Here is an 8,276-nt window from a genome sequence, read left to right as displayed (position 1 = left end):
TCTGAACTATATAACCACAGAGATCTACTTTAATAGATTCACGACTGTCTGCAACATAATTACCTTCACAATCTTAATAATATGCATTAGGTCAAGTTTCGAGCAGAGCTATTTTCAAAACCGTGTGAAAAAAAAAGAAAGAAGAAAGTTTGTGTAGATATCGTCTAGTTGTATTTTCTTTCGTGACATCCAAGCAGTGTCTATTTTGTCAACTGTTCTTGCTTTTTTTATACAGCATCACTGAGTTTATGTTACAACTAGTGGTGTATCCAGAATTTGACGAAACAGGGGAAGGGGGTAATTCCTTCCACAGGGGAAGAATGTACTGAAGCAGCCCCATGCTACGTTGACACATTGCAACAAGTAGAGATCCACTACTGATATTTTTGTCCGGATTTTAAGTGTGGGTTGGGGGGGGGGGGGGACCCCGGCTCCAATTTTGGTCAAACCACCGGCAGCCCCATCCTACGATGTAACTTTAACACGTGAACTCATTATTTCTGGGCACGTCTTGAGTCAGGTGCATGCTTACCTCAGCGTTCGGCACATCTGGTGATGCGCTCGGTATCAGGAGGTTAAACAATTGACTCATAAACCAGATGATGTATTGCCTACACCACAACACAGATGAGCTCATCTTCAGTATCATCAATCTTATTGAATGAGGTGTAGCCTACCTTATAGACAAACATTGTGACATATACATGGCCTAATGGCATAGCCCCTATAAAGTGGCGTATCCATCATAGGGCGGGGCCGTTTCTGTGACCCCCCCCCCCCCCCTCCTCTCTTTTTAGCACCTGCTGCTGTAGGGTTCATACAAAGATAAAGAAAGGCACTGAGAGCAAATTACACCAAACATCGCTAAACGATTATACTTATTTGATCATGTCTAAGGGTTTGTTTAAAGCAGCTTTAGTTATACATGTACATGTATTTACGCGAACTCAACTACTTTCATTTTTACTAAAAATGTATGTTTACACCCTTTACACACAGAAGAATGATTATCATTTTAAAGAAACACTGTTCGACTTCGATTTTGTCGCAACTCTCTTTTATATATGTTCATCCATCAATATAAATGCATGTGACAACTGCTCTATCCCTTTTTTCTTCTTAAAAGTGTGCTCCATCCTACTCTTAAAGTTCAACATCACAACATTAGTTGAGAAGACGAATTACCAATATTTATTTGTTGCTATTTTCGGTTCCGCGTACGTCAATAATGATGAATCAGCTATGCCTTGATGCAAAATATTATATTTTTTAATGTGATAATGCGGAGTTAAGCGTCACTAATTGAACGCTAGGTAAAATCAGGGAATATATTTGCCGCAGCAATGAAAGTTGGGGTCGAGGGCCCATACCACTCCTCCCCGCCTCCCCCCCCCCCACCCTACTCTTTCAAAAATCGAGAAAAGTGCCCCTCCAGCATCATTAAAAAGTGAGCAAACAGCTCGGTTATGGAATAAGTGCACTTTTATTTATCTGATCTGCCCTTGGTTTAATAACCTTTCATTACAAAACAGATGCATTTATGTTCAAGTTCTCCTTCGAAGTGAAAAAAAACACGCCCTACACAATGAAATTTGTGCCCCTCCTAAGGTAAAATTATGACTTCTTTATCTTTTTAAATGTGCACATAGTTTATCCCTTTTATTACATACTTTTAAATATGTACCTCCTCTTCAAGCTTCTATACTAAATAATTTTGACAATTTTTGGGTTGCCTCTTTTTTGCAATGCCCCACTTTGAAAAACATCCCGCCGCCCCTGGATCTATGTAATTATGTCATACTCGGACGCACCGCTTGTTGTACATACTCGTTAATGGGATTTCTAGTTTCGTTTAGCACCTTTTTTAGTTTTTTCGTGCTTTAAAATTATCTTTTAGGGAAGTAGCATCACAAATATTCATGTATGGGTCTCCCCCTCAAAAAAAAAATCTTTTAAATGTCATTACTCCCCCACCTCTTCCTTCCTCTACCACTGAATAACAGTGATCTCACCTCATCTTAATAGGAGATGAATTATACTCCTCAGAAGGAATATAGAACACTATAGAACACAAGAATGTATATCACATCACGTACTCAGTCCAAATAAGAACTCGCAATCCAAAGCGTTCGCGGTCTTTCGCTCTTTTTATCTCAAAAACACTTGTTCGGGTGCGTGCACTTCATCAGCATACAATGCAAAATATTCGGCTCCGCATTCTACTTCTAAAATCGATTTGATTCTATCACAATTTGGTCTGGTATTCCTTTAACTCTGATTGCAGTAAATATTTTTGACTTGCTTCTTGTCCAACTAAAGCATTGTTAAAGACAATTTAGATCCGGGGTGTCGATAACATTTACGAACAAGTACACACAATTTGCCAATAGCTCTACGAAAAATATGTCCTCAAATAATTGATAAATTTGTCGATATATAGTTGCGTAAATGGTTCTCAAAATGTGTCTACAACAAGAATGGATTTGCCGGCAGGAGTTTGATTTTTTCAGGGGGGCTTTACCCCCGGTAGCTCACCCGCCATTCGAAAATTATTGAATTTCGCCCGGGACCGTGAAAACAAATCATTGTTCATGTTGATCATCATTCCAACGTTTATTATGAGGTATTGATTATAGCCTCGAACCTCGAAGAATGTATGATGCTGAGAGACATGCAATCATTGGAAAGCATTGTAGGACTGTTTATTGTTGGTGCCTTTAGTTTGATTGCTATTGGTCACCGATATAATAGTTGTATTGATCTTCTGAATGTTAACCATTGACTACTGTAGGAGTCTGAGGTTGAATTTTGATATGGGGTTAAGGGTTTGCTCAACACTTTTTGGACTTCTTCAAGGGATGTTCCAGTTTCCAGACTTCCCATTTGAGCTAGCATTGAAAATAGTAGTGCGGTATCGGGAAAGTATACGTATATAAGGGTTATGTGCAAAACGTGACATTAATAAGATTTGTATGGGGGCAGGAGCTGGATACCGAAAAGTAATATTCGAGGAAGAAATAAGAGTGGTTCTTTAAAAATATTGTTCAAAATATTATGGACAAATCAAATGATTTTATTTACAAACTAGTTTAAGTGTCATACCCTTTTTAGTCTTTGTTTTTTGCTAAACCAGGATTTGTTGTTGTAATGATTATGAAGACCATAAAACTATCACATTGTTTACGGTAAACTTCCAGGGGAGTGTTTCACAAAGATCCTAAGTTGAACTTATCTCTAAGTTGGACTTAAAAAAATATGGAAAGCCATTAGCATCTTTGAAAATATTTTGTAAAAGTTATTTTGAAAGGCATTAATTGTTTATTCAAATCATTCATATTTTCTATCATCAAGGAGATTTCATGTTCTGGATGTGGAATTAATAAAAAGTCTAAATACTTGAATTTCTGCTTTTGAATATATTTCATTTAAAGACTCCAATGGCTGTCCATAATTTTTAAGTCCAACTTAGAGTTAAGTTCTACTTAGGATCTTTGTGAAACACCCCCCCCCCCCCCCAGGACTTGATAATGTGAGCATTCCCACCTTCTGCAAAGTCATATACACACTTGTAGCTCATATAAAATATAAACATTGAACGGTGTTCATCTCGCCGCTTGCATATTCATCTTAATATACGTTTTGATAAATAATGGAGAGCCTTAATAAATTTACAGGTACAAACTAAAATATATCTCAGACACACCAGTTCTCTTCGATTAGAGATTAATAATTGATTCGACTAAAAATATCTACTGCATTCACATTTCGTTTTCATACTGGTCGCGCTCGCCATGATTATATCATAAACCATATTTAAGTAAATTCACCTCGCATTAGAGAAAATCCAGAGTGCTTTATGTCATGAAGGCGAGCTGAAAGTGATGTTTTTCTACAACTCAGCTAGTTAGAATACATATTGAAGCCCCTCATTAGGGTATATCAGAAAGCTTTCGGGCTATTTTGACAAGTCAATTCTGATCCCGCCCTCTCTCCCCATCTTATACTGGCGTCATCCCAATAGAAGACGTCACACAATCATGAAACAAATAACCTTGTCAATTGGTCGCCGCACATGCATGCCCAGTGCGTGAAATGTCACATTCCGATGCCTTTTTCTCCCGCTATTTTTGTTTTCTTCGACGAGTCTCAGTGTCATATAGTGCGTGTCGCCACTACCATATGGTGTGCTTTTTGTCAAGTCATAATAAAAAAAAAAGCATACGCAACAAACGTTACAAATAGAATTGAAGTTAGAATAGAGATAACATATATATGTTCATAGACAATCGAATGTTTCTTTTAAACTTTTGAGTATACATTTTTAGGAAAATTTATATCTTGTATAATTATTTGGTATAAGTTAGATTAAAACAAAATGTTTGGTGAAATCTGTTGAATTAAGAATATTAAATTGTATATACGTATCTCATGATGATACAATTTTTATTTTAGGTCGTGATTAAGAAATCAATTAGGCCTATATGATAGTCAGAATTGTGAAAGTATTTGTAACGACTGTTGGGAAATAAAGATCTGATTGGTGATGATTACGACGAAGATGGTGATGTAGTTGATAAAGATAATGAGGAGCAGAATAGTGATGATGACGATACGGGTGAGGATAAGGATGATGGATGATGCTGATAATGATGATGATGACAGCGATAATGAAGATGAGAAGAATAGTGATGATGATGATGGTGATGCTATCATAATAATAATAATGGTAATAAAAATAATAATAATTGTGATAGTGATGATTATGATGATCATGATGATAATGATGGTAATTATGATGATGATGGTAATTATGATGATGATGATTATGATGAAGGAGGAAGGGAATATTGGTGGTGATAATGATGATGATGATAGTGACTTTGAGGATGATATCAATTTTTTTTTTTTTTTTTTTTTTTTTTTTGGGGGGGGGGGGGGTGAAAGTTATTTTATTATTATTCAAAGCACAAGAAATAATACAGAATGATAACATTCGTTACACGTTAACAATGTACGTTACCGAGAATAGTTACTGTGAGGCGACTAAAATACTACTTTCACATTTTATTTTGGATCATTTCCTATACCCAATACTGAAGATGTTACTTGTCTTGCTTATGCCATATATGAATTTCTATTCAATAACAACTTAATAATTCATAGCATTAATAGTCGAATAAAGAAACCGATGAATAATATATAGAAAGTGAGAAGGGGTGGAAAGGGAGATTGAGGTAGTTCATATCATGAATGTTATGGGAAAATACATACAAAACTGTAAAAATAGAAGTATTCCATATGGAACGCGATACAGGCATAGCATAAAGGCGAAATACAGCGATATAGAAGTTTGCTCATTCTAGGAGTGGTACCAGCTTGCGTCACAATGAGACATAGGTAGAGAGAAAGGGAGAGAGAGGAAGAGAGAGAGAGAGAGAGAGGGAGAGAGGGAGAGAGAGAAAGAGAGAGAGAGAGAGAGAGAGAGAAATAGAGAGAGAGAGAGAGAGAGAGTCAGGGATAGAGAGACAGGAATAGAGAGACAAGGGGGAGAGAGAGAGAACGAGAGGGAGATGCGTGGGGGTGCCGTGATTTGCATGGAGGGCATAAGTAGGAAGAAGACGAGGAAACAAAAGTAGCAGATATAAATGGCATTGTGGGCAGATATGGGGGCGGACTAAAAGGTATTGTAAACCAAGGAGTTATTACTTGATTAAAAGGTACGGGAAGTTAGGATGAAGAATATAATCGGCATGGGTGAGAATTAAAGCCTGATATCTGAACAGGGATTTTTTTTTTAAAATCAACAACTCACTTTACCCTACTTTAATATTAGTTTCTATTCCATTACTGTCATATCAGGATGGAAATTAAAGCCAGAAAATACACGAATTTGTAGAAAGATTATTGGGAAAACACAACCAGCTTGAGAGAGGTATATATCAGAAAAAGGCACATATTAAAGGAATCATTATTATGTTTTCTACTTGATATGATAACTAAAAAAGACAGAATGTAATGCACATCATGCATGATATTCTGATATGAATCACCATAAAGAAGAAATGAAGCGTAAATAAAAGAGAAAGTGAAGGGCGATGTATATGACAGAAAAGGACACATTAGAGGCAGGCAAAATGGAACATTAACAGAGGTACGTTGCGACTAAATGATGAATGAGCTGGTTAGTCAAATAAACACAAAACACGAAGATAAATGGATTTAAAACAACATCGACAACAATAATCAATTATCAGAATGTACCCTGTTAAATTAAAGAATAGAATGCAGCCGACTTTTTGCACATAATACTTAGAAAACGGCAAAGAAGGAGTTCTGTTACTGCTGCATAATAGAAGAAAAAAAAAAGGTAAATTATTCGACCTCCTTTACTTGCATAGCTCCCTTATCTCCTCCGTGTTTGCCTCGACCTCGCATCACTTGTCGGTTCCGTTCACCTATACGACCTCGCTGTCCATCGCCGGTGATCATGTTACATTCAATGCTGACCTCTGGGGGACATCGTCGATCTCGGCTTGAATTATTCATTATAGTTTAAACCGTATACGCATTGTTTTCCATAATCAAGAATCAGGAGATAGGGGATACTGGGTATAAGTTTCTCTCTCTCTGTGACCTCCCCTATTTCTAATCATGATTACCCTCTCTATTTCTCCGGATCTGTTTTTATCATTATAAATATTTCACTTTTTTATTCGTGGAATGCTTATCCTCCACATTCCCCCCTTGAAAACAGAATCAACGAACTTACAACTTAACTTTTTGTTAAAGTAAACATGCTTCAAAACCGAATGAAATATTTCACATTTCTAGTGAAAGTAGAAGTGAATGAAACAATTATAATGTCATGTAACAGGCTACTTTTTAATGGAAAATTTCAAACCGGCCAAAATTCCACATTATTTTGGCTGAAGTTATTTTTAAAATGTAGCTAACAGACAGTGTACTTTTATTATCCTAAGAATTAGACGATAATAATAATAAAACGATGCTTGAAATATGCACTTGAAATTAAGGTTTGAGCGGACGTGTACTCTGCTCCTCGGTTTTATGTATACCTGTATATAGCTTGCATGGTTCTGCATAGAGATGCCTTCAAACTACTCTCGCGGCAGGGAGGGCATCCAAAATGTCTTGAGGAATGCAAATATCCTCTCTCGTTCTCTCTCTCTCTCTCTCTCTCTCTCTCTCTCTCTCTCTCTTTTCTCTCTCTCTCTCTCAGCGGTAGGATATCTTGACCCTGTTTCTCTTCCATCCATCCGTGGTTACATTATATTACCTTGAATCTTTATTGAAACCCATCCGGTTTCGATGCGCTCCAGGCATGCATCAAACATCGAGATGAAATCTGCCATTATCATCATCTTCGGATTCGAGTCGAAGAATGAAGACGATGGGAGGTAAAGAATTCAATGTTTTGATAAGATGAATGTGAGGGTGTTTAAATCTTAATAAATGGTTTCGTTATCAATTTCTGGATGCGATCATTATTTTTAACATGTTAAACAAGGCTAGAAAAGGGATGGAGGATAGAGAGTAGATATAGAGTTTGAGAGATATAGAAATAAAACAGATAGAGAAAGAGAAACACAGAAAGAGAGACAGACATAGAAGATAGATTTAAAAATTAAATAGAGAGAGAAAGAGGGAGAGGAGAGGGGAACGGGGCCCGACATCGTTTATTCTAACTGTAATGTACGTCATTAAAACAGAGTGTTACGTGTTACAAAAATAGTACTCTCCAATACCACGACTAGAACAAATCTCTGTAGTAGATGTAGACTTATTATTAGATGACAATTTTAATGTCCATATCGCTTACCTGTTTAAAGACATGCATCATGGGCTGCCATGAACAGTGCCTGAAGATGTCTTTGAAAAAAGAAAGTAATCAAGCTATTTTTTAACGAAGAAATGAGAAAATGTAGCCTATAACGTATACAAAATAGCAATGAAGAGGTTTTGTGAACTGATGCAAATTAGAAAGGAAATGTATTCTAACCTTGGTGGATCCGTGAGGGAAAGAGGGCACGAATAAACAGTCATGTAGCCAAAATCTTGACCAACGAAACAAAAAAGGAGTGGGAGGGGCACGTGCCCCAACCCAAGCGCCCCTCACCCCCTCGATTCACCACTTTCAAGGGGAAAATGAAGTGTAAAGACATAGTGAAGAAAGAGAACTAAATAAAGAGTGATGGAGACGGAAGAATTCATTAGCTTATCCCTGTGTTTGCACGGATGGTTACTAATGGACAGCC

This window comes from Strongylocentrotus purpuratus, unplaced genomic scaffold (assembly GCF_000002235.5).
Source record: "Strongylocentrotus purpuratus isolate Spur 01 unplaced genomic scaffold, Spur_5.0 spur5_scaffold_15, whole genome shotgun sequence".
In the NCBI taxonomy this organism is placed as follows: domain Eukaryota; kingdom Metazoa; phylum Echinodermata; class Echinoidea; order Camarodonta; family Strongylocentrotidae; genus Strongylocentrotus; species Strongylocentrotus purpuratus.
Note: the sequence above shows the minus strand (reverse complement) of the source record.